The 26796-nt window shown below is 43.5% G+C and overlaps 1 pseudogene; it reads left to right on the plus strand.

Moving 5' to 3' along the window:
- The first annotated feature begins 1691 nt into the window (after positions 1–1691).
- Positions 1692–2685, plus strand: LOC113407341 (annotated as a pseudogene).
- Positions 2686–26796: the final 24111 nt, after the last annotated feature.

Consider the following 26796-nt stretch of genomic DNA (forward strand, 5'->3'; position numbering starts at 1 on the left):
CTTTCTTTCTTTCTTTCTTTCTTTCTTTCTTTCTTTCTTTCTTTCTTTCTTTCTTTCTTTCTTCCAGTTACTTTACAAATGCAAGCCAAATGCATTTATATATAAACAAATACATACACTGCAGGAGATGATAAAACAGCAACAGCTTTTATGTACTGAAGTTTATTTTGGACAACGGTAAACATGTATTTACACAATATGCTCAACCTAAATCTCTTCTTTTAAAAAACAACAACTCTAAAGCAATTGGAACTGTTTCCCCAATTCAACAAAAATTAACATGCTACTACAACAGGATCAATTTGCTGGAAACTTTTCAAAAGTATAGCCTACCTAAGATTGAGTACCGTTTGTTTCATATTTCAAATAAAATATTACAACAATTTCATTGACATGTATTCCCTTTTTGTGCATCTTGTGTCTTAAAAATTCTACCTACTGCTGTCAATCTGACAACCAATTCAATTTCATTTTGCAGCTGTTTCCCAGGTAACCCAAACAGCTATGGGGGGGGGGGAAAGGAATATAGTAGAAAGAAACCAGCCTTTCCACTTTGTTTCGGGTACATCCGAAGTGTGAAACCCATTACCAAATATAAAGGTACAGAAAACTACTGTATTATACCCAATGGGTCAAATTCTGACTGGTTATATCCAGAGGTGCATACCAGAAAGCCTGTTTGAAAACATGCCGGAAGTTGGCTTTCTTGATTCCAATTCAGCAACACTGCACTAAAGCTGCTCTACCACTGATATAGGAGAGGAACATAACCGAATGCAGCCACTGCCCAAGCAAAAGTAGAACAGTGTGCATGTACTGTATCATAGGTGTGTGTACACACACACACACACGCCCCTATCTAAGTACTTCTATGAACCCCCCCTCTGTCTCCACCATTACATCTGAGCACTTCATAATCATTAATGTTTTAGAGCTATTCAGAATATTTTTTCCCTTGACTTTTGATTGAAAAATTTGAGTGAAATTGTTTTCAATTTCTGGTTAAAGTTTTCATTTTCTGAGTTTGATGTTTGTTGGTGAGAAGGTAAAATCCTCTGTAGAAAGCAGACATTTTTCATAGGGGTTGGAGGTGGGAAAGTGTACTCATGTTGTACTCATACCAATTCAGGGTAAGAGTGGCAGACACAGGCTCATAGTTGTCTAATTCTGTGCTAATATGAGATCTATAAAGAACAAAAACTTGCCAGCCACTTTCAAAGAGATTGCCACAGGGAGTTTTTAAAAAATGATAGAGAGTAGGACTATAGCTGAAACTCAGATTTCTAGACTAATGTAACATCCATCATATATGGTCAGATCATTATTTAACTCTCTGCTTGGGGGTGTTTTAAATAGCTACAGTGAAAAGACTTCATTTTTTTCTTTTGATTTTTGTATCCTGAACATACAAATAACTTACTGTGTAGGCCAGCTAAGACAAAAAATATCACTTCAATGTGCTTGTACCAGGGTTTGAACCAAACAAGTAATAAAGGTAAAACTACCAGACATTTAAAAAGTGTTAACTTTTTTTTTTTTTAATCAAGGGGAATCAGTTCACTGTGAGATGCTATATCACACATTCCATTGAAGTCTGCAGAATGGGGATCAATGACTTGAAGTATTGCAATATGGAACAGATAACATTAGGGAAAGACAAATGAAGACAGAAAGGTTTGCTCTCCATGGCTATGCTTGTAATTGATGTCATGTTGGATTTAATTGTACAGGGCCTGATACAAAGCCCATTGAAGTCAGAGGGAGTCTTTACATTGACTTTAGTAGGCTTTGGATAGGTCCATGGTGAATAATCATGACTTAACCTCAAAAGGTTGGAGTTCAGGTTTGGATAAGGACGCACAAGTTTGAAAGTTTATCTGAAGACTATTTGTGTCTCTTAGGCCTGTAAACTTTGGCCACCTGTAAACTCATTACCCTAAGATCTATAGGACAGGGAGACTGGGTAAGACTCTGATCCTATCCCCATATGCCAAGTAAAAGGGTCAGAGCAATGTAAAGGGGCCCTGAAAGCCTTGTATCCAGGTGTAGGAAGATCTCCCTGGCAGTCACTGTAGAAGACAGCCATAAAGCTGCCTCCTAAGGACCCCCCTCAAAGTCCTGGTGTAGGGGGTATGCTGGAGACCGGGTGAAGGAGAGGCATGTGAAGGGTGAGGCTGCAAAACAGCACACTGGCTCCTCCGAAACAAGATGGTGGCGCTGAGCACTGGAGTGGGGTGGAACCTCTAGAGCTGGCAGGTCCTACAATGGGGTATCATGAGGAAGTAGTGGATCTCTAGGGGAATCCTAGAAATATGGGCTCCCTTGATAAGACTGGTAAGAATCTTTGGTACTTGATAAGTGGGTGCTCCTGCCTGTGGAGATGGGATGAAACTACAGGCTGAAGTGGACAAAAATGGAAAAAAATTTGATACAAGATTCAAAACATTTGGCTGTGGATAGGCAACTGCCTCAAGCTCACTGGCCATGGAGTAGGTTAAAGGAAAAACTGTTGGTAAAGACTTGACTATCAGAAATTTTGATATTGCTAAAGAACTCTGCAGTCCTCCAGTTAAACTACTCTGCTCTATGCTGGCAAAAGATGAAATCAAGGTTGCCTTGACAGATTACAAGTTGAAATAGGATCCTAAGAAAGAACTGCCAGAGAAGAAAGCAGCCGGAGCCTAAATTTAATGTGTGAGACTGTAAAGCTTGCTCTCTCATTCCACTTAAATTTGCTGTGCAATGACTTTAGAAATGGGAACCAGTGCACTAATAAATGAAGCTATAGGATATGCACATAAGATACGCACAATATTCCACTGTTCCAAGTGTATTAAACCACTGTTGTCATGCTCAAATTATTGGAACCTCTTCTTCAGCTTATTTCAGCACAGACTACTCTCCTGTCTTGATTTCATATGAAGTGAATGGGTGAGGGAAGCAATTACTGAGTTCTGATGTGACAATTTTCAGCAAAGAAAATCCTGGGGTTTCAAATGTTGGAAGGGCTGAATTTCAAAGAGTAAACGTGTAGTTTTGCCTAAAATTTTGTACAGAAAAGGACTGTATTGCAAAGTGTTTTGCCTCAGCCTGAATGTTTATGCAAGAAATTGCAGATCAGTTTTGTTGCATATGTTATGCATTAATATATACTGAACAATCTATGGTCAAAAAACAACAACAAAACAGCAGCAGCGTGAAGGTTCCAGGTAGTGCTGTGGCCCTACAGTGGCCTAAGGAGGCTGCCGTAATACCATGTCTTTATATGAGTTCAGCATTGTCCTCCATGAGCCACGTGACAAGGTGCTCCTATTGGTAGCCAGGAAGTGCTACTAAAGGATCTCCTTTAGTGCTACTAAAGGACCTCCCCCCAGCCTAAGGGGAAGATCCACAGGACTGGAAACTAAATGATTCCAGGGGACAACTAATGAGATAACAGGGATGGGAGTGAGGTCAAAGGGTCAAACGAAGGGAACCTGATGGGCACACCGAGCAGAGAACCCCGGACAGCTCCCACTGCTACTCAAAGGCATCAAGGGAGCCAGCGGACACCGCCCAGAGGAACTGTGCCCGGATGCGTGAGCGGATGGAGGATCGGAAATAGGCCCTACGGTCACAGGAGACCCCATCGGCCAACCTCCTCTCCCTGGTTGTATAGATAGTCATTTTAGCCAAGGCTAGGAAGAAGTTGACCAGGAGGTCTTGTGACTTTGTGGGGCCACGGATGGGGAGTGCATAGAGAAGAAGGTGAGGGGGAAAAGTGCAACCAAAAACGTAAAAGGATATCCGAGAGGAGCCGGAATAGGGGCTGCAACCTGGTGCACTCCATGTAAACATGCGCCACGGTCTCCCTCATGCCGCAGAAGGGGCAGGCATCCGGGACGGGGGTGAACGGCGCCAAGTACACGCCCGTGCTCACGGCTCCATGAAGGAGCCGCCAACTGATATCCCCGGTGGGATTCGGGACTAGGGTGGAATATAGGCTGGCCCACCGGGGCTACTCACCCTTCAAAGGTGGCAGGAGGTCCCGCTATTTTGTGTTGGGGCGGGACGCGAGGGTGAGGAAGTGGAGGGTGTGGAGCACGAGCGTGTATAGATGTTTCCTTGGCAAGGTCTGGAAACGAACCGGCTGCAAATTGTGCAGCTGGCTCACGGTGAAGGGGTGATGGGGAGGCTGGTTGGGTCCACGGGGCAGGGGCCTGATGAAAAGGTCTGGAGGGCCCAGGGTGGAGGGTGGACCAGGCATGCCCTCTCGCAGAACCCTGTCGAGGTAGACTCAAGCAGCAGGTGGTAAAGCGGCCCTGACCTCCTGGAGTACGCGCCAGGGAGTACAAGGCCTGGAGAGCCCCATGCGCCAAGCGAGTGTCAGGGGGTCCAGCCAGTCTCCCGGTCGTAGTCCAGGAGGTCTCCGATTCTGGTGACTTCTGCCAGGACCAACCTCTGGCACACTGAGGGGGACTCCGCCACTTGCACACGGAGCTGGGGGTTGTGTAGCGGGGGCTCCGTGAGGAGATCTGCCCTCACGGTGGCCGCCACGGACCTAGTCGCTGAGAACAGTTTTCAGGGGAGGTCCTGGTAGAAAATCGGCAGCCCGGAGAGGTCTCGCGGAAGACCTCTTGGATGGAGATAAAGGAGCTGCCGGATGTGACAGAGTGCTGGCTAGAAAAGCCTGAGCCAGACCTCTGTCAGGCCAGCTCCAATCAGAAAGGGATTATTGGAGCTGGCTGAGTAAGCCCAGGCCTAAGTGGTAAATGGGGAACAGCTGCTGGCCTCGTTAGCCAGGGCTACATAAAGGCTGGTAGGAAGGAAGCCACTGGGAGAGGAAAGGGAGGCGCTAGGGAGTTAGAGGCTGCTCTCTCCTGCTGGCTGCAGAAGCTCTCAGTCCCTGAGAGAATGGTGGGAACTTGTACTGTAAATAAAGAGCATGCGTTATTGCACCAAAGCAGAGGTCTCTGGCTGGCTTGTGGGTGCAGAAGTGGCCAAAGATAGAGGGGCCCACCTGCACCCTGTTACATGTGGGGGCTTGTCTGGTATTCTGAGCCAACAGACATGGTTGGCAGCCCAGAGATGGATGAGACCCTGCAATGGCTCATCAAACATCAGGAGCAGATGCAGAAGGCGCTGCAAGGCTTCCAGCAGTCCCACCAGGCTGAGAGACCGGCCTTGCTAACCTAGTAAGCAGACTAGCAGAGAAGCCTACAGGACTTTGTAAGAGAGCAGGCCAGCATGCAGCAGCAACTCCTGCAATGAATGGTGAGTCCTGCAGTAGGGGATGGCACCTCACCGCCAGGCTTGGGACTCTGTAAAATGGTCCTGGCAGATGACCCGGATGTCTTTCTCGGTATGTTTGAGCATGTAGCCATAGGCGCTGGATGGGATAGGGCAACCTGGGCCCTATGGTTGGCTCCCTACCTGGTGGGAGATGCTCAAGTGGCCTACATTGCCTTGAGTGAGGAACAGGCTTGGAATTATGAGACGGTGAAGGTGGCCATCCTAGACTGGGCAGGCCTGTCAGCAGAGAAATACTGCTAAAAGTTCCTGTCAGTCCAATGGATGGGGCCTGTGTGGCCCTGGGCATTTGCCCAGAGCCCTATGGACTGGGCCACCCATTGGCTGAGGCCCGAGATGCAAACAGTAGGGGAGATAATGGACGCCTTTGTCCTACAACAATTGCTACAGAGCCTCCCCGAGAATATCAGAGTCTGGGTCAGGTGACATCAGCCAAGTACGGTCGATGCAGCAGTCAAGCTGACCGAGGAGTATGCAGTGGCAGACTTTCCCCCGAAGGGAGGGCCGACCCTATAAAGACAGAGTTGGGGAAGAAGCTGAAGGAACCCCTTCCTGGGAAAGGCCCCAAGAGGAAGGAGGAACCCCAAGGAGCTCCCAGTAGAGCCGGCGTGATTGTTTGCTGGCAGTGTGGGCAGCCTGGACATAAAAAGAGGGACTTCCCAGATATGGAATGTGAGTGGGCTGAATTTTGTGGCTGGACTAATGCTAGAGGGTGGACAAGGAGGCAGAGGCTGTCCGCCATCCCAGTGGGAGGGTGGAAGGGGGAAGAAACCCCATAGGGGCTTGATGGATATGGCTTCAGCCTGCTTGCTCGTCCAGAGGTGGCTGATAAAACCGCACTGGATAATTCCAGGTGCACAGATGGCCCTGGAGTATATCCAGGGGGATAGGAGATACTGCCTGGTGGCCAAGGTGCCCCTAGAAGTGTGGGACAGCTTTAAATGGAAGCAGATTGGGGTGGTAGAAGGGTTACCATACCCCACTGTGTTAGGTACAGACTGCCCCTCACCCCCACCGCTGAGGGAGAAGGAAAGGTTCCCTGAAGAAGGGTGTGGGGACCCTTATTCTGAGAAGCCCCTGCGGGAAGAAGAGGAGCAAGATTCTCGGGGTAATGAACATTAGAACCTTAGACAACAGAGCCCGGATAGGGTAGACAGAGGGAAGGAGGTATGGGGTAGATGGCCAGCCCAAGCCCCTTAGAGGGAGAAAAGGGGCAACTGGAACTCCCCACAACGCACCTCCCAGAGAAGAAACGGGGAGCCCGCTTGGTGGCTTGGGAGAACCCGAGGTCCGGAGTGTCCAGTAGGAGGTCAGGATTGACCTTGACCCCTTACCGGAGGGAAAGGGGATAAAGTAGAGGGGATGCCCAAGGGGTGCAATATGTGTGAGGACCTGTGGGTGGCAGCAGAGCTACGGGGACATCCACTCCCCAACCTGTGTACTTTTTGCCGGTGGGGGATGAAGGAACCCCCAGGAGATGACGCAGGTAATCTCCTGAAAGAGGGGGAGAGGTTTCCCTGGAAGAAACCCACTGAACAGGGGCGGAGAGGCTGAGGAAGCACGAACCTGGAGGCTCATAAGGGGGGAGGTGTGTGACAGGGTGCTCATTAGGAAATCCAGGGCCAGATCTTTCTCATGCCCGCTCCAATCAGAAAAGGTGTATTGGAGCTGGCTGAGTAAGCCCAAGCATAAGTGGCAAACAGGGAACAGCTGCCAGCCTTGTTAGCCAGGGGCTACATAAAAGCTGGCAGGAAGGCAGTCGGGGTAGAAGAATAAAAGGAGCCAGGGAGTTAGAGGCTACTCTCCCTGCTGGCTGCAGAAGCTAGCAGTCCCTGAGGCTGTGAGCCTGATGCTGTCTAGCTACAAGGTGGTGGGAACTTGTATAGTAAATAAAGAGCACGACTGATTGTACCAAAGCAGAGGTACTCTGGCTGGTTTGTGGATGCAGAAGTGGCTGAAGATAGAGGGGCCCACCTGTGTCCTGTTACAAGCCCCTTCCACATATGTGTTCCAGTTTGGAAAATAACTTCCACATGTACTTAGGTTTAACCCCCTGCTTTGTTTAAATGGAACTTTAAATGGTAGTTGAAGGCTCTCAGCACCTTAAAGGATCCTGGTATTAGTGTATGGCAGTGGTTTTATGGTGTACAGTGGATGTACATGCAAATACAGCTGGGCAATTTTTTTTTGTCAAGAACTTTATTTCAGCTAAAAAATGCAGATTTGGGTCAATTGAAATATTTTGTGAATTTATGTTGAATTTGCCAAATTGTTTCAGTCCCTCCCATCTTCCTCCTCCCCACCCCCAAACAGTCTGTTTTTGACACTTCCTTCAATTTTTTAAAGAGGTAATAATGACCCAAATGCGACCCCAAATGAATCTTTTACTTTTTTCAGTTCACTGAAAAATTTGATATTTTTGTTTGTTTTCAATATGTTTTTTTTCCATTTTAGCCAGTGAACTGAAAAATCATTAATTCACCCAGCTCTACATGTAAATTTAACATGGACATTTCTTGGCGTGTGGGGGGGTGTTTACCACACAATGTTAGTGTAGAAGGGGGTTAGAGTTAAGATTGTCCGTATAACCTTACTGTGTCCATTTCTCGACTTTTATGTTCTTACCAGTACAGCCTTATTGTTTGTGTGTGTGATAGATATATCTATCTATCACACACACACACACACACACACACACACACACACATTATATATTAACCACAACAAATTGTATTGCGTTAAATAGGAAGCACAATATTTCAGAACAGGCTCATCCAAACCATAATAATTTGCCAATCTTATAATTATTTTACTTGCACACACACACAATTGTGTGCATTGACATAGCCCAAAGCTATAAAAGTGTGTGTATAGTTAGGCAGTTGCTAACTGTAAAATCCATGCACTTCAGAGAAGAATTTCTTCCATTATACTTGAAAATAGCTTTAATGAACATTAATGAAAATTACTGGGAAATATAATTTCACATACTGTTTAGTTTATCCTTACCCATTTCTGCACATCTCAGAGTAGCATTTAATTGCTTTAATGGTTCCATGATAAAGTGACACTCGATGGTAGCAGATTTTTATAACCCACATAAAAGCTATTTTTTTATATATACCCTATACTCTATTACAGTTGTCTGGGTTCTGATTTCTCCCAGACATCCAATTATTCTACACTCTTAAAAATAGGGCCAATATTCATGTAGAAAGAACATTTGCTATTTTGAAACAATTTAAAGGCTATTATCTATCTTTTATATATTAATGGAAACATTTCTGCGTACCACATTAAACACTGTTGTTTCCCCCTATGGGAAATTTTCTTGACCAAGCAAATGGATGCATTATTTTACCTATCAATGTTAATATTTTGAAAATCCTTCAAAAGTCAGAAGTACAAACCTAATGAAGATACTTTAAAGGAGTATAAACTATGTCATCTAAAACATTAGATGGAAATTAGCTGGGCTATAAGGGAATTTGAAAAGCAAATAGCCAAAGGCACACAAACTAATATTAAAAAGCTCCTTAAGTTTAACAGAAGCCTGTGAGAGGGTCAGGGGGACTACAGCGGGGAGTAAATGGAGTTGTTAAGGAGGATCACTGACAACTGGCATAAATCAGGACAGCCTTTTGGTTGCTATAATTTGTAGGCTGTTCTAATTTGTGTTTGGAACCAGACCAGCACCTGGATGCCCAAGGACAGGTGAGCACAAAGATGCCTTAAATCTACCTCCTCCTGAACTATGCTGAGTGCTTCTAGGGCACAGATCAGGATTTGGGCTATGATTGCAGCTCCCAATGAAATCAATAGAAGCTCCAGGTGATCACCACTCTGAAGATCAAATCAGTTCCTTATTTATACACTTAAATATTTACATGCCTTGCTTTAGGGACTCCAGTTTGAACATTATGTTCTTTGATTTCTATCTTGTTTAAGTTGAAAAAGTCTCACCCTTGCTTGCATTTTCTTTCTGCTTCCTACTCCTCCATCTGATGGCACTGTCCATTTACACTGTAAAATATACACTATTTAGTATATTCAATACAAATTATCTCCTTAAGTGCTGCTAAAGCTCCCTGTTGGGGCAAAATACGCATCAGCAGTCCCTTATATTCCAGATATGTCTGCTGTGGAATGTTGACATTTCAAATGAACAACATTTTGTTCTGCTGCAGTGACACACAGCAGTGATTAGGTTCATGTATAAATCAAGACCATAATAATGAAAGGCTTTTTGAAAGTCTTATTTTTAATCGCTATCATGGCTTTAAAAGCATCTCTATTACAAGCAAAAGTCCACTTTGAATGCTAGTAGGACTTATGCTCCTAAATCATGTAAATGCTTTTGAAAATCTACCCAAATAAAACAGCCTTTTGGTTCTTACTCCATTGATTTGTTCCGTGACGTATTAGTGCACAGTGGATGGAGAGGGAATACACAGACCCAAACTGTGGGGGGGGGGGGGAAGTTTCCATCTAGACTTAGGTAAAAGGATTCAGGTGAATCGTTTTAAGATGGAGGATTGTAAATGAGCACTAATGCTACCAGAATTCAGGGCCTTTGGGCTGGGATTTTCAGAAGAACCTAGTGGAATTAGGTGCCTGTCTCAAGGCACTATTTGTAGCATTTTGGTGACTGAGGTTGCTGCAGCACTGGAAAGGTTGCGGACACAATTGAAGTTAATTAACCAGCTTTTTGGGGATTAGTGACAGTTGGTGGCAATTGCTGGGCTATGAGGCAATTATCTTAGTAATTGGGAGGATATATTTGGGAGGAGCAGCAAAATAAGAGGGGTCTCAGAGAGGGAGCACTGGACTAGACAGGAACCTGTATGGAAGTTTCCTCTTGCTGTATCCCTCCCAAATATATCCTTCTTATGGGTTGAAACTGAAGATTAAAAGCACATGTAGGGAAAAAAGAAACAGTCTCTCTGTGTTTGTGACAAGGAGATTATGAGAACAAACTAGGTGGCAGTATTCATAGGGTACATAAAGGGATGCCCTGTGATAGTCCCAAAATCCTATTTAAAGCCAATGGGTGTTAGAAACCTAACTCTCTTAGACCCTTTGGAAAATCCCAGTTTTAGTATATTTTTACTCTAACCTATAGTGTGAAAGAACCTGGAAAGAATTCCTACATAAAATAAAATCTCTAAATGAACAAAACAGAAAATGTCATTAAATTTTAGGCTAGTTTGTTAATGTCCGATATCTCTAAAGAACATTTAAATATATTTATAAAACTGACTAGAAAACTTTCTATTTTCATATATATAAAAATAATAGATTTACATCTAAGCAAGATTGTTTCAAAATCTTTTATAAAAGAAATAAAGTGATCTTTCAATATGTCATGATTACTTGCTAAAAGTTCATGTTCAAGAAGGAATGTTGTCTGTGTCTTTCCAGCAGCATAAATCTACAGCACTGCTTCTATGAAACCAAACCTGATATCACAGAGGAAAATGAGTTCATTAATTTTGGCCTTATTGATCAGAGAGTAATGAAGCCTGTTTATAACATGTCTGATGTTTTAAATGGTTGTTGAATCTAACAACTCTTGTTTCCTTCAGATTTATATGCCATTACCTCTACATTATGATCCTAAGAGATTATAATAAGAAGGCATCATTTTCATTTAAAACAGTGTCAGACTGATCTAGATGTAGAGTTCATTTTCTTATGCTTACTGTGATAAATAGCTATACTGTAATACAAGAATCAACAGTGGGAGAAACAAACCTGGGGATTGCTGTGATCACTGATTACACTTTTGAGAATACTGCAGCACCTTAAAGTATATCACATACTATCTGCTTCGACCTTCATTAATATAATTCAGATGTAGCTTTAGAGAACTCAGTAAAGTGGCTTCCCAAGAAATTTTAAATCTGATGCCATTCAGAAGGGGACTCACAAATGTGCTGTTTTCTCTTAAATATTAAATGGCATCCAGAAGGGAAAAGGATTTAATTATACCGTTTCTGTTTCTAAATGTGGCTTGTATTTACTGTGTTCATTACAATTAATGGTTAATAAAGAAGGCATTCTCCTCAACAGCTAAACATTTACTGCATGCAAACAGCACAGCATGCATTTTCTTATTGGTTACATTGCCTAACACTTAGCAAGGTAATCGACTAAGCTTAAATATTCATGAATAGAGCCATGTGAAAGATTTACAATCATCTTCTCTCCCACAGAGCCTTGGGTTTAAAATCAGATGAGTTTGCATGTCTCAGCCCAGTGGATGCTTGTGAAGGTTTGGCAAGTGTTCCTAGCCTAGAGTAGGTTTATCTAATCTTGCTGCTGCCGCAAACTGCTCAACAATCAACTTCATGAGGTAATCCTGGGGGAATTCTGCACCTAAAAATTATATGCACAATATTTTAAAATTCTGCATATTTTATTTATAACACAATATAACCATACCAGTTTCAGTTATTTTGGTAATTTATTTCAGAATAAATGTCAGCAAGTATGTCTGTAACAATACAGACAACAAAAAAGATTCAGGAAATGTTTTTTGACAAATATATTCCTTACTAGGCATATTAATACTCAAAGTTCTGTAATAATTCATTTAAACTACAATACAGCACCATATTTCCTGCACCCCTCAGAAGCAGTGCAAAGGGTTGGGGGAGTCGGGGTAACAGAGGCACTAAGGGAGAGGGAAGTAATTGCTGGGGAAGGAGCCAGAGTGTGAAGTTGGAGGGTTGTTGAGTATGGGTGGGAAAAGTATGGAACGTTGTGTTTTTTGTTTGTTTGTTTTTGGGGAGAGGGATTGTTAAGGAGCTTTTTCCATGTAGACCTTAGCTGACCCTTACCCTCTCCCATTTAGTTGAGCATATCTGCCCCCATCCCCATGTATCCATGCAGCCCCATGTGTCCTTGCACCCCATTCCCATGTGTCCCTCCACCCACACACCCTGTCTGTATGTGTCCCTGTACTCCCTTCCCCTCTCCCTATGTCTCTGAGCCCCCACCCAGCCATCTGTCTTCCCCCCCATGTAGGCCTGCACCCCCTCAGCCAGCACCCTCACCTCATCCCAATATGTCCCTGCACCCTCTCCCCTGCCCTTGTGTGCCTCTATGCTCCCACTCAGCCATCCCCCTTCCCTCATGTGGACTTGCATCCCCTGCCCCAATCTGACCTTCACCACTAGCCCTTATGAGCCCCTATCTGACGCCCAGCAGTCCCACACTATCTGTCTCCCCAGACCCCCGTCTCCTGACCTGGCCTGGCAGGTGCTGTGAAGGAGGCACTGCACGCTCTTTCTCTTCCCTAGCTCGAGTGGCTGCTCTGTTCTAGCCCCACAGCGCTCTCTGATGGGCAAAAGGTGGAACTGCAGTAACTCTCCAGCCAAAGCTATTTTCTGGAAAAAAAAATACAATTAAAATATGTGTGGCACATTATGTGCGTGAACAATGCCACAGAATTCACCCAGGAATAATGAGGATGTGTTGGTCCCTACTGGAAATCTGGACCTCATGACTGGACTAAAGATGGGATTCCTAAATATGCAGTTCTCTCAGGAAGCCATAGAACATCCAAGTTCTAGCTTTCATGCCTGCTTCTGTGAGGCTCCTCTAGTTAGTGATTTTTTTTTGAACGCCTCACCAATGTTTTAGATTCATGTCAAAATCAAGGCTGTAATAATGAAAGGCTTTGATAACCATGAAAGTGATAAAAAGCAATCAGATGTCCAATAAATGACTCTCATACCTTGTAAGGTTTACTCCTATCACTGAGTTAGTTCTATTATTTCCAGTGAGTCATTCAATAGTTGTATTATAGTAATACATTGAGGCTCTGGTCTGGATTAGGCCCCAATTCTGCCAGGTGCTGCACAAAGAGAGTAGGAAGATATTTGAACAGAAACTGGTGAGAGGGACTATATACAGGGAAGCATAGTGAGCAGTTAAGGAGGGTCATTGGCAACTAGTATAAATTAGAACAGCCTTCTGAGCTTACATCCATGCTATACTAGACTAGAGTGTAACAAAGGGTAGGAAAGGAGCTGGCAGACTGTGTGTGTGTGAAGACAAAGGGTATGTCTACACTACGGGATTACTCCGAATTTACAGAATTAGATTTTTGGCAACCGATTGTATAAAGTCGAGTGCATGCGGCCACACTAAGCACATTAATTCGGTGGTGTGCGTCCATGTACCGAGGCTAGTGTCGACTTCCAGAGCGTTGCACTGTGGGTAGCTATCCCATAGTTCCCGCAGTCTCCCCGGCCCATTGGAATTCTGGGTTGAGATCCCAATGCCTGATGGGGCAAAAAACATTGTTGCTGGTGGTTCTGGGTACAGCCTCACCCCTCCCTCCGTGAAAGCAACGGCAGACAACTGTTTCGTGCCTTTTTCCTGGGTGAACTGTGCAGACGCCATACCACGGCAAGCATGGAGCCCGCTCAGCTCAACGCAGCAGTCATGAACATTGTAAACACCTCGCACATTATCGTGCAGTTTATGCTGAACCAGAACCTGAAAAACCAGGTGAGGAGGAGGCTGCGACAGCAGCACGGTGACGAGAGTAATGAGGACATGGACACAGAATTCTCTCAAACCGCGGGCCCCGGCGCTTTGAAGATCATGCTGTTAATGGGGTAGGTTATAGCCATGGAATGCCGATTCTGGGCCCGGGAAACAAGCACAGACTGGTGGGACCGCATAGTGTTGCAGGTCTGGGGCGATAGATGGAACCCATATCCCTATCTTGGCACCGGAGCACCAGGGAAGCCAGTACATAAACCGCAAGGGGTACTTTTCAATGGTGCTGCAAGCACTGGTGGATCACAAGGGACGTTTCACCAACATCAACATGGGATGGCCGGGAAGGGTTCATGACACTCGCGTCTTCAGGAACACTAATCTGTTTAAACGGCTGCAGCAAGGGATTTACTTCCCAGACCAGAAAATAACCGTTGGGGATGTTGAAATGCCTATAGTTATCCTTGGGGACCCAGCCTACCCCTTAATGCCATGGCTCATGAAGCCATACACAGGCAGCCTGGACAGTAGTCAGGAGCTGTTCAACTACAGGCTGAGCAAGTGCAGAATGGTGGTAGAATGTGCATTTGGATGTTTAAAGAGTCGCTGGCACCCTTTACTGACTTGTTCAGACCTCAGCCAAACCAATATTTCCATTGTTATTGCTGCTTGCTATGTGCTCCACAATCTCTGTGAGAGTAAGGGGGAGACCTTTATGGCGGGGTGGGAGGCTGAGGCAAATCGCCTGGCCACTGATTACGTGCAGCCAGACACCAGGGCGATTAGAAGAGCACACCAGGAAGCACTGTGCATCAGAGAAGCTTTGAAAACCAGTTTCATGACTGGCCAGGCTACGGTGTGAAAGTTCTGTTTATTTCTCCTTGATGAAAACCCGCCCCATTGATTGACTTATTCCCTGTAAGCAACCCACCTGCCCCCTTCGATCACAGCTTGCTTTCAAAGGAAGTAAAGTCACTATCATTTAAAAATCATGTATTATTTATTGATTATAAAAAGAGGGAGAGAAGTGACAAGGTAGCCCAGGTGGGGTTTGGGAGGAGGGAAAGAAAAGGCCACTTCAAAAGTTCAAAATAATGACAGCCTTTTGCTTGGGCTGTCCACTGGGGTGGAGTGGCAGGGTGCACGGAGCCTCCCCCCACCCCCCCGCGTTCTTATATGTCTGGGTGAAGAGGCTATGGAACTTGGGGAGAGGGGAGGGTGGTTATACAGGGGCTGCAGCGGCACTCTGTGATCCTGCTGCCGTTCCTGAAGCTCCACCAGACGCCGGAGCATGTCCGTTTGATCACGCAGCAGCCCCAGCGTTGCATCCCGCCACTTCTCATCTCGAGCGTCCCTCCTGGCCTCATGTTCATCCCTCCTGGCCTCACGTTCGTCCCTACTGGCCTCATGTTAACTGGCAGCTTTCCTGTACTGTGATACCGTGTCCTTCCACTAATTCAGATGAGCTCTTTCATTGCGGGTCGATTCCATGATTTCAGAGAACATTTCGTTTAGCATACTTTTTTTCACCGCCTTATCTGAGATAGCCTTCGGGACGGAGGAGGGAGGCTTGAAAAATTTGCAGCTGCGGGAGGGAAAAAATACATTTTATAGAACAATGCTTATACTCTTTAACGGTGAACAACACTATTCACATTACATAGCACATGTGATTTTGGTACAAGGTAGCATTTTGCATCTTAATATTGAGTGCCTGCGGCTTTGGTGTTAGAGATCACAGACACAGGTCCGGGCAACAGAATTTGGCTTGCATGCAGCTATGGTAAGCCATTGTCTTTCGGCTTCTGCAACCTTCATAAAAGCAGCGCCCTTCTTTCCCACATACCAAGTAAAGCCCATTGAGTGCTACATTTTTCCTGTTAACGTGCAGCAGCAGAAACCAAACTAACCCCCCCCCTCCCCGACATCCAATTCTCTGGGATGATCGCTTTATCCCTCCCCCAACTGCATGGCTGGTATCAGGGAAGATCCCTGCTAGCCAAACGCAAAAAGCTCAGCGACAATGATTCCCCCTCCCCCCCCGGCTTGGCTAACTGCAGGGAAGGATTACTTTTCAGCCACAGGCAAACAGCCCAGTAGGAACGGCCACCTCTGTCCCCTTAATTAAATTCCCATATTTCAACCAGGTTTCCATGAAAGATATCACTCTCCTGAGGATAACACAGCGAGATAAAGAATGGATGTTGCTTGAATGCCAGCAAACACCGGGACCATACGCTGCCAGGCTTTGTCATGCAATGATACCAGATTACTTGCTACTAGCATGGCGTGGTAAAGTGTCCTACCATGGAGTACGGAATAAGGCTGCACTGCCCAGAAACCTTCTGCAAAGGCTTTTGGAGTACCTCCAGGAGAGCTTCATGAAGATGTCCCTGGAGGATTTCCGCTTCATCCCCAGACACGTTAACAGACTTTTCCAGTAGCTGTACTGGCCGCGAATGCATCACAAGTCCTCAGGGCAAATTAATCATTAAAAAACGCTTGCTTTTAAACCATGTTTTATATTTACAAAGGTACACTCACCAGAGGTCCCTTCCATGGCTTCATGGTCTGGGATACCACCTTGGGAAGGTTGGGAGGGTACTTCAGTCAGGCTGAGAAAAAGATCCTGGCTGTTGGGGAGAACAGAGTGCTGTGTGCTCTCTGCAAGCTCATCCTCCTCCTCCTTCTCCTCAACTTCCCTGTCCACAGAATCCTCAGGCATGGCTGAGAGTACCGTCTCCTCGGAATCCACGGTCAAGGGTGGGGTAGTGGTGGCGGCCCCCCCTAGAATTGCATGCAGCTCAGCGTAGAAGCGGCATGTCTGCGGCTCTGCCCCGGACCTTCCGTTTGGTTCTTTGGTTTTCTGGTATGCTTGTCTGAGCTCCTTAACTTTCACACGGCACTGTAGTGAGTCCCTATTGTGACGTCTCTCCATCATGCCCTTGGAGATTTTTTCAAATGTATTGGCATTTCGTCTTTTGGAACATAGTTCTTATAGCACGGAATCATCTCCCAATACAGCGATCAGATGCAGTACCTCCCGTACGGTCCATGCTGGTGCTCTTTTTCGATTCTCGGACTGCATGGTTACCTGTGCTGATGAGCTCTGCGTGGTCACCTATGCTCTCCATGCTGGGCAAACAGGAAATGAAATTCAAAAGTTCACGGGGCTTTTCCTGTCTACCTGGCCAGTGCATCCAAGTTCAGATTGCTGTCCAGAGCGGTCACAATGGTTTCCTTGGTGTGGCAGTAGATTTCTGAGGGAAGATGTTTGGGGCAGTTCAAATCTCTTGGAACTATTGATTTTAGGCTGTCAGCAGCCTGAAGTAGGCAGTGGCTACACCTGGGTCATATTTTCAAGCCTTTTTTATATTCATGGAAAGCTGAAGTTTTACCACATAGCTGCAGGATCTGGTTCCCTATGCACAGTGCTAGAGAGCCTTTAAATTTAATCCTTCCTTGTGCCCAAGAGCTTTTCCTGATTATTAATTTTCACATTAAGATAGTGCCCAGGATGGAAGATCCTGTCCAAAGAGCACACAAATATCCTATATTTACATTTTTAAATCTAAAGTTTTCACCTATAATAGCTGAATAGAAAATGCTGCTTGATTCAATTCAAGAGCAATGAAAAGTGGCAGTTGCTCAGCTTTGCACTTGGGATGCAGAATAATTGCAACTTGTTAAAAAAAATAGAGGGAAACATGTCCTTAAAATAACTCTAAATAAACAAAAGAGAAAAAAAAGTCAAGGCTAGAACTGACCAACACTTATTCTCATTAATGGTTTTACTATTTTTAATCCAAAAATGTAAATCATTAAAATAAAATATGTCACCCCAAAAGTCTATTTTCAGTTTTTTATGAAAATTTCCTAGGGAGCTCTGAACTGGTACAGAGGTGACAAGTAAACCCACACATGTCTTCTTTAGCTTAGCTATTAACCCTCTTCCCAGAGAACTGCATGTATCATATCACTATAACTCCATACAGATCTTCTAAAAATCAGGGGGCAAATAAGACTTAGATTTTCAAAGGAGCTTAAGTGATTTATGCATCTGACTCTCATTCACTTTCAATGTGATTCGGGTTCCTAATTCTCTTAAAACTCTCTGAAATCGCAGTCTAAATGCTTGGTGATGAAAGGGAAATCCACAGGTTTTCCATCATGTATCTCTAGCAATTGTGTGGTCTTTCTCTAATTTGTTTTGCGGTCGCTACCATGACTTTCAGTCCCTCTAGTGTTAAAAATCTTATCTTGCATTCATTCAAATGAATAGAGTGTTGCAGTTAAAAACACTGTACTAAAAGAGGAATGACCATATAACCAAAAATCATTAGCACCACTGTAAACTTACAGTCCTTTAGAGTGTGAGACATGTTCACTGCCTTGTAGATCTTGCAAAATATTTAAAAGTACCTCAATATATGGAAAGTAGCAACTTATTTGGGGAAATTTTGACTTCACTTGAAGACCGAGATTTTCAAACTTCCAGACAGAAATGAATCTTCTGAAGCTTGAGTTCCATTTATCATTACCTCTTTAAGGGGCTTCTCACATGCTACTTGCTAGCAGAAGTACAGTAAATTAATCATGAACAGGAGTGCAATTCACTCTCTGGAGTCCTTCTGGTCAAATTAATACAATCAATATAGCACATACTGTCAAGCACTTTTTTTTAATATTCTACTGCATTTACCTATATGACAAATTATACCTGCTAAAATGTAGCTATTCCACAATATATGATCATACATATAGTATAGACAAAATATTGACAGAAGCATCCTGTTTCATTGGAAAAACAACAAGGAGTTGTTGCTTTACACTTCTTAAACGTAACTCTATGACCATATCTGCAGCAAAAGACCAGGAAAATTCAATGCACTCTGCGTATGTATGCACGTGTGTGCAAATGTGACAAAGTTCAGTTTTGCACTCTGCCAATCCTGTGGACATGGGGGTCTCTGGATGTAAATTGGAGCAGCTAAGGGTGATATTAATTTAAACTGACTGTTAACAGGCATGAGGTATTGTGTGCTGGGATCAATGCAGTGTAGACATTGAAGCCATTCCCTCTTTCTTCTAGCCATACCTCCGCACCAGCAGTAGTGGGAGGAACATAAATACATCTGTGCGGGCTCTCTACAGCCAAAATCTGCAGATAGTATTCCCTAAAGCCGTCACCCCACATTCCAGGATCTGGCCCTATAGATTCTTCAGAGAGGATATGAATTTGCAATACAAACAAACCAAGACCACTAGAAAAAATATCATCTGAACTCTGCTTCTGCAGGGCAGTCAGGAGATGTACCAGATGCATCCTCCTTTCTCAATTAGCAATTGAGCATTTGGACCTTGAGTGGAATATTGCCGTCTCTAAATTGTAATCCTATGCAGGAGAGGCTGCTCCAGTTTGATGGTTAATGGTAGCAAAGTAATTGAGTTTAATCCAACCTGATAAAGAGATCCTCTGAGATACAGTGCATGCAGGGATGCAGCACACTGAGCTTCTACAATAGTGTGCTAGAGGCCTGTCTGCTGAAGATAGGTGATTTATGTAAAGTGTGAACTGATTCGACTATTTAGTGGGCGATCACACTGCTTTCACACAGGGAAGAGTTAACATCATGCTGACCTACCTTGTTCATGATTTATGTTGTTCAAATTGATGGTTAAGCATTGTATGCTACTTAAACCAGAGAACAGATTGAAGTCTTCATATCCTGCATAATTAATATTCCTCCCAAAGTATTACTATATTTGACGGGTCTAGTTGCCTAAGATTTGGCCAAAAGTGCTTTGACATTAGATTCTCATAACTTTCAGACTCAGAATAGAGTGAGGCATGTGAAAGGCAATTAGAGTGTGATTCATTTATCTTGTATAGAACAGCGGATGGCTCACGGCTGGGTAGAATTAAAATTAGACTAGTGTTTTATGTGTTATCATGGTGTGATACTGTGTTTTTTCCGTAACAATTTGGGGATTGGGGGAGCTTTTTCAACCGTACAATAGCATGAGTAACATTTCTTCCAATCTTGAAAAAGCCTTCAGTTTTTTTGTTTGTTTTTTCAAAAATCTTTCTTTTTCTCTCTGACACTGGATCAACATCCATATTCTAGAGCTAGATCCAGCTTCTGTATTGTCAAGAGAAGCTAAAGTTTGTGTAGAAAAAACACTGATTGTGTTAACCACAGAGTTCTGATTTGTTGCTGCTGCTTCTTTTTCCTCTTCCTGTCTTTTTTTAGATCAGATATATGTCATAGAAAATGCAAGAGTTTCAAATAAGTTTTATAAAGAAACTGATGACAAATGCTTCAGATATATGCTCAAACATGAGAAAAGTGGAATTCTTTAACAGCCTGAAGTGCAAGCACAGATACTCCCTAAAATGTCATAAAACAAAACCGGGAACTGATTGTCTAAAATCTGAACTGACTTGAAGCTTAGTCATTGCCATGAAGCTGAGAGACCGATCATGTCAGCTGTAAAATGGACACACTGGGCCTGATTTTCATTCACATAAGGGTTCCATTACACCACGCTGGCAGTGTAAAAGGGCCTTAAAGTGAACTTAAATGAAAATTATTGCCACTTTGAGGAGCCTTTACACGACCAGAGTGCTATAGAGTGGCCTTAGTGCATATGAAAAAAGGTTCCTCAGTACTGGAGTTGTATGGTCAAATTCTTTGCTAGTGTATTGCCATGACCTCTAATAACCTTGCTCATGCTGAAGAGTATCTCCAGTGAATCCAATTAGATCACACTGGCATTATGCCAGCAGAGAATTCAGCCCTGTATGCTTTTTCTAAGTAAACCATCCAGCTTGCTTACATAGCATGATCCTATCTTCCTTAGCTATTTTATAATCCTCAAAACTGATTGACAGACCTTAAAACTGACCTTTTATAGATCCTCCAAGAGCATCTTTGTATCTACCAGAACACATCAAATGATTCCTTTTATAAAGCATCCTCTAACTCTCTCTTTTTTTTTTTTTTTTTGTTCTTAAAGTAGGTGATCTGCTTCAGCATGACCGGTCTTTGTGGCTATGTAGTACACAAAGTATGGTTGGGTGAAACAGCTAAAATTGGTTTAATTATCTGACAGATGACAGTCCCAGTTTTCAATCTTCTAATGAATTTCTCAAACAGGAACAGAAAGTAGCCTCAGGTCATTGTGATCATTGATTTAATGTATATAATAATGAGATCAACGGGTAAATTCTTCCAGCACTTAAAGCTAAATTACCACGGCTAGAAATCTAGCCTGTCGTATATGTTGGATTTTCAGTATGTGTGGCAGGGAAACCATATACAAATGGCTTCATTTAAGCTGGAGGTCCAGGAGGGAAGATGGGTTGGAGGAAGAAGTGGGAGTGAAAAAAAGAAGGAAGAAAGTTGGAAGAAGCAAATTCTTCTGAGGTGCATACATTTTGTTCAGTGTTTGTACAGTGCCTAGCACAATGGGGCCCTGGTCCATGACTAGGGCTCCTACATTCTACTGCAATACAAATAATAAATTATTAATAAAGTTGAAAGAGCCAAAAATCTTTAGTACACCAGCAATGTGTAAAAAGAATTGGGGTCCAAACTACCAAGAGTGTTTGAGGGTCATGTTAACAGCTAGTATAAACAAACATGAAGAAATATAGCAGGTTCCTGCCACAATAAATATCATTATAAAGAATATGCAAAATTGGGAACATCCAAGAGACAATTCAGCCATGTCATGCGGTTGCCAGGGTCCACTTTGCTGTATGGAATGCATTAACTTTCTGCAGGAAGGCTTTATTCTGGTATGAAGAAAGGAGGGGGAAAAGGTATGATGATGAGGGCAACATAAATACTTGGATGGATAGATACAATTTCCTTTTCCCCAAAGGAAAGGAGGGCTAGAACTTTTTTAAAATTGGGAACAAGCTTCCCTTTGTCTATGTGTTGTGGTTCTCCAGGAAAGAGGGGAACAGGGAGCAATTATGCTGTAAGAAGCTTTAAGCCAGGTATGAAAAACCGTCAGATCATACCTAAAGCTTGCTTATCTGAAACCCCAGAAATGTAAGTAAATTATGGAATGTCTAGGAAGACGCAATTAGAGTTATTTCTTTTATTTTTTTATTGGCTAGTGGACTCCTCTGTGCTAATCCCAAATGCTTTTGTTTTGCTTGTAACCTTTAAGCTGGACCTCAAGGTTATTCTTGATGTTTAAATTTGTAAGTGTTTTTTTTAAATGTGGCAAAAAGTTCCAGATGTATTTATTTTCTTTTTAAATAAAATTTACCTTTTTTTAAGAACAGGATTGGATTTTTGGTGTCCTAAGAGGTTTGTGCATATGTTTAATTAGCTGGTGGCAACAGCTGATTTCCTCTGTTTTTCTTTCTCAGCTCTTCCCGGGGGGGGGGGGGTAGGCTTGAGGGTACCCCACAGGAAGGCATTCCCAAGTGTGCCTTTCTGGTTTCAAAGGTGTTGTGGTTTTTTGCATTTGGGTGGTGGCAGCATCTACCGATCCAAGGTCAGAGAGAAGCTGTGACCTTGGGAGTTTAATACCAGCCTGGAGTGGCCAGTATTAATTTTTTAAATCCTTGCGGGCCCCCACCTTCTGCACTCGAAGTGCCAGAGTGGGGAATCAGCTTTGACATCCCCTTATTCAAAAGTTTGATATTATGTTTACACAGATTAGGCATTCTCCCCCCTTTACTAGTCAGAGCAAAAAGAATTCAGCTAAGCTTTCACTCTCTACAAAATATGTTTCCTAAGCTTAAACAAAAGTAGCTCCCTTTTCTTTCCCCTCAGTCATGTGCCTGCCTCTTATTAAAATAGGAAAAGTGATTCTTATCAATAGTAGGGCAAGTAATTAACTGAATAATTGTCAAATGGTCAGTCAGAAAGTTCTTGTAATCTATGCCGCTCTCAATCATTCATGCCAGATGGCCAACCATTCCTACACTGCTGCAAAGTAACTGCATCCATTTCTCATATGCACTTGAAGTATCATTTAGGGGAGAAAAAGTATTTCCCCAGACAATCATATAGTAATGAATTGCAAGAGAATTAGTCAACACTGCAGAGCACTGGATTAAAAGGAAAAAAACTGTCTTCTAGAGGTAATTTTGGTTTACCTTTAATTATTGAGGTACTCAAGTGTTATGGTAATGCACACCTTGGAAATATTGGTAAATAAAATAAATATTAAAGAAAATGAGGATTATATTTCCAGATTATTTACATCTGAATTAACAGACTCCCCTCAGACACACTGACATTGGACAAAGTCAAGGTTTAAAGTTCTGCTTCTGGCTTGTTTCCACTGAAAACACTTAACAGGCTTGCCCATCAGTAGCTGAAAGTGAGGGAGATGATATCATGTTTGAGTTGGATAAAAGAATAGTAACTGTGTGTGTTGGAGGATTTTGACATTTCAAAATTTGGTTTCATTCTGATTCAAAACAAACCCCCACATTTTCAGAACGGTCTGCAAAACAGACTGGATCCCCAGCTTTACAGCAGTCCACCTTTGTAAAAGGCTTTGAGTATATTTTGGTTACATTTTTGTTTAAATAGAATATCCAAACAGATATTATTTCCAAGAATTCCCTTTGCAGTCATCATGTTTCCTTTGTTAACAGAAGAAGATATCTCAGAGCACTGTTTTCAAAAGGGAGTGCTATAACATTTAATAAAGTAATAGAAGAGACCTTATTTATGGTGTTATATCTGATTAATTCAGTCAATGCTGAGTAACTGAGGTGAAGTAGATAGGACTGCATGTAAAAATTTAGCCCCAAAATTGTGAATATAGGACGATTTTTTTCCCTTTGATTGAATAAAAGTGTCACCTTTCTCCCAGATTTTGTGCATCAAAAATACGCTGTCCAAATTTGAGCAGCTGAGCAGAGCTGAGTGAATAACTGATTTTTTCAGTTCAGTGGCTGAATCAAAAAATCCAGGAGAAAAAAAAATCTTTCAAACCCCAAAACTTGGTTTGATTTTAAAGTGAACCAAAAACTTGAAAAAAATGTATTTCGGTCAAACAAAACAATTTGAAATGACATTTTGATTTGAAAATGTCACTTTAAAACAATGTCAAAATAGTTGATTGCAAATATTGAAACATTTTGTTTCAAAGTTTTCTAAAGTTTTTATGTGATTTGATTTGTTTTTTTGTTTTTTTTTGGCCAAAAAACTGTCAAATTCAAACCAAATTCCTGACTAGTTACAATGTCCCCCCCCACCACACACACACAAAACCATTTTTTGTTCATTTTCCAATTTTTGTCCCCCCCCCCAAAAAAGGGTGCCCAGTTTGACTGCTGAGCACCAATAAAGGGAAGATCTATCTGTAAAACAGAGCTCTGTCTCTGAACATAACTGAGCGAATGTCTGCTTGGTGTAGTCCTGATTTCAGTTCCAGCTTTTTGCTATATTTGCATTTTTACATTGTTTTTAGGAGATGGTTGAGATAATGTTGGTGGACTACTGCATGACCAGAAATGTCTCAAGATATCCATAGACCTACTGACTGGTATATTTTTGGATCCGTGGATAAGCCTGAACTTACTGGAAATGGGGGGAGGTTCTTTGTTTGCATAAAGGTGACCTATTTGCTTGCAATGGCTTGCTGCCATGGCTACTGCTGCGGCCCTTGGTTTCTGGCTATGCAATTCCACCATGCCTGACAAAGAGGTTTTCTCCACCCACCCTCGCCCAGCTAGCTGCCGATGGGTAGGAGATTTTCTTTATATAATTATTTTTTTAAAGTTAATTTTATTTTCCTACTGAGCTTTGAACCATCAAGCTTTGCCCTTATAACCTTTTCTCGGCAACCATGAAGACTAGACATTTATTTTTTTAAAATGTGATAGCTGAATGTCTCACATGGATTTAAGAAAATCCAAAATATCTCAAGCCTTGTGATTAAAATCACAAGAGCTGGCAATGCTGCAATCTTCTTGGAAAAGCTAGGAGAGCCCCAAACAAAACATTTTGGTTATCTTTGACCAATATTGCACTAACAAATGTCATAAGATCAAAGGAAATGAGAAGTTCTCATTTGACATCACATTATACTCCACTTCTCAATGTCAGCTACTCCTCTCTTCCATATGTATCTCCATCTTGGGGTGTATGGGGTTGTCAGGGAGGGGTAGTACCTCTGATGAGGGAGCAGTCGTACTCCTAGGAGTAGCTCATCCACTTTGGTCCCCACTTGACACCCAGCTCTCACCTGTGGCTCCAAGTAGCTGTCAGCATGCGACAGCGGCCACACCCCAGAGACCGTCTCGACTGGCGGGCTAAACCAGGTGAGGGTAGCCGATGAGTATGAGACTCTCGGTGAGTTAGGGCCTGTCTACCCATTGCATGTGAAGGCTGGATCCGGCTGACTGAGGCAACCTGGTTCAACCTGGTTCAATGGTCAAGAAGGCGGTGACAGCAAGCATTTTGGAACGCTTAAGAGCACGACAAGACACGTAGGCGTCCTGGTCATCCACTGTGTCCTGCCCTATCTCCAGCCGTCTTGACTTCTGTCCTACCACTGGAAACAGATAGGAACTGGGAAGAGAGAGTGAGGCTGACGTTGCGCAACTCTCCTTCACTTTAATCCAATTCACGTGCAAGTCTCGACATCATATCATATCATATTACATCATATCAAGTCCTGTGGCGATGGGCGAGCGACGAAGCAGCAGCTGTGGATACACTGGGAGTTGTAGCCACGGACCTGCACATAGGTGGCTCAGGCATAATGGTCGTTCCTCACTGACTGAAGCAGCAGTGGAGCTCGGCATCTTCTTGAGCGACTGAGCAGCCCTATTCAGGATTGCACTGCTCACCTCCGTAGAACGAGGAGGGGGCTAGAAAAGGTGCCCTAAACATTGCCTGCTTCACCTTACCTTGGCCAGCATACCGCGCCTGGCGGGGATCCCACAAAAGCGGCCGAACAAAAACAAAACTTAGAGTGACACCGATCACTATTGGCACATGGAATGTGCGCATGTTACTGGACAACATCGTGGCAGACAGACCGGAGAGAAGAACAGCACTTGTCGCTAGAGAGCTCGCACGCTACAACATTGATATTGCAGCCCTTAGCGAAACTCGCCTTGCTAATGAAGGAGAACTGTCCGAGTCAGGCGGTGGCTATACATTCTTCTGGAGTGGCCGCAGCAGTGATGAGCATCGCGAATCTGGAGTTGGCTTCGCCATAAAGAATCATCTTGTTCAGAAACTTGCCAGTTCCCCCAAGGGTATGAATGACTGGCTCATGACAATGCAGCTTCCACTTCAAAAAGGAAAACAAGCTACTTTGATCAGCGCATATGCTCCTACAATGACCAACCCAGAGGATGTGAAGGATAAATTTTACGAAGAACTAGATACTCTGCTATCGTCAGTGCACCGCACAGACAAGCTGATTCTGCTTGGCGATTTTAACGCAAGAGTAGGATGCGATGCCGCAGCCTGGGAAGGAGTCATCGGGAAAAATGGAGTGGGAAAGTGTAACAGCAATGGCCTGTTACTGCTGAAAACTTGTGCAGCACATGACCTTCTGATCAGCAATACGGTCTTCCGCCTTACTACCTGTAACAGGACTTCGTGGATGCATCCCCGTTCCAAGCACTGGCATTTGATCGATGATGTCATCATCAGGAGAAGGAACAGACAAGATGTCAGGGTTACAAAAGCTATGTGTGGCGCTGACTGTTGGACGGATCATAAGCTCATAGTATCCAAAATGAAGCTCCGTATCATGCCGAAGAGACGACCACAAGGCTGTAAGGCTCTCAAAAGGATCAACATGTCGAAGCTGAAGAACAGCCGCATCACTGAAAATCTAGCGGAAGACCTAGAGAATGAGCTTACTGATCTTCGTATTGAGGATGACGCTGAGAAAGACTGGGAGCGATTCCGCAACACTGTCCATACAGCTGCATCGAAGGTATTGGGGCCCTCCACATGCAGGCGGCAAGACTGGATTGACGAAAATGAT

This window comes from Terrapene carolina, unplaced genomic scaffold (genome assembly GCF_002925995.2).
Source record: "Terrapene carolina triunguis isolate 2854851 unplaced genomic scaffold, T_m_triunguis-2.0 Scaffold211, whole genome shotgun sequence".
Lineage (NCBI taxonomy): Eukaryota > Metazoa > Chordata > Testudines > Emydidae > Terrapene > Terrapene triunguis.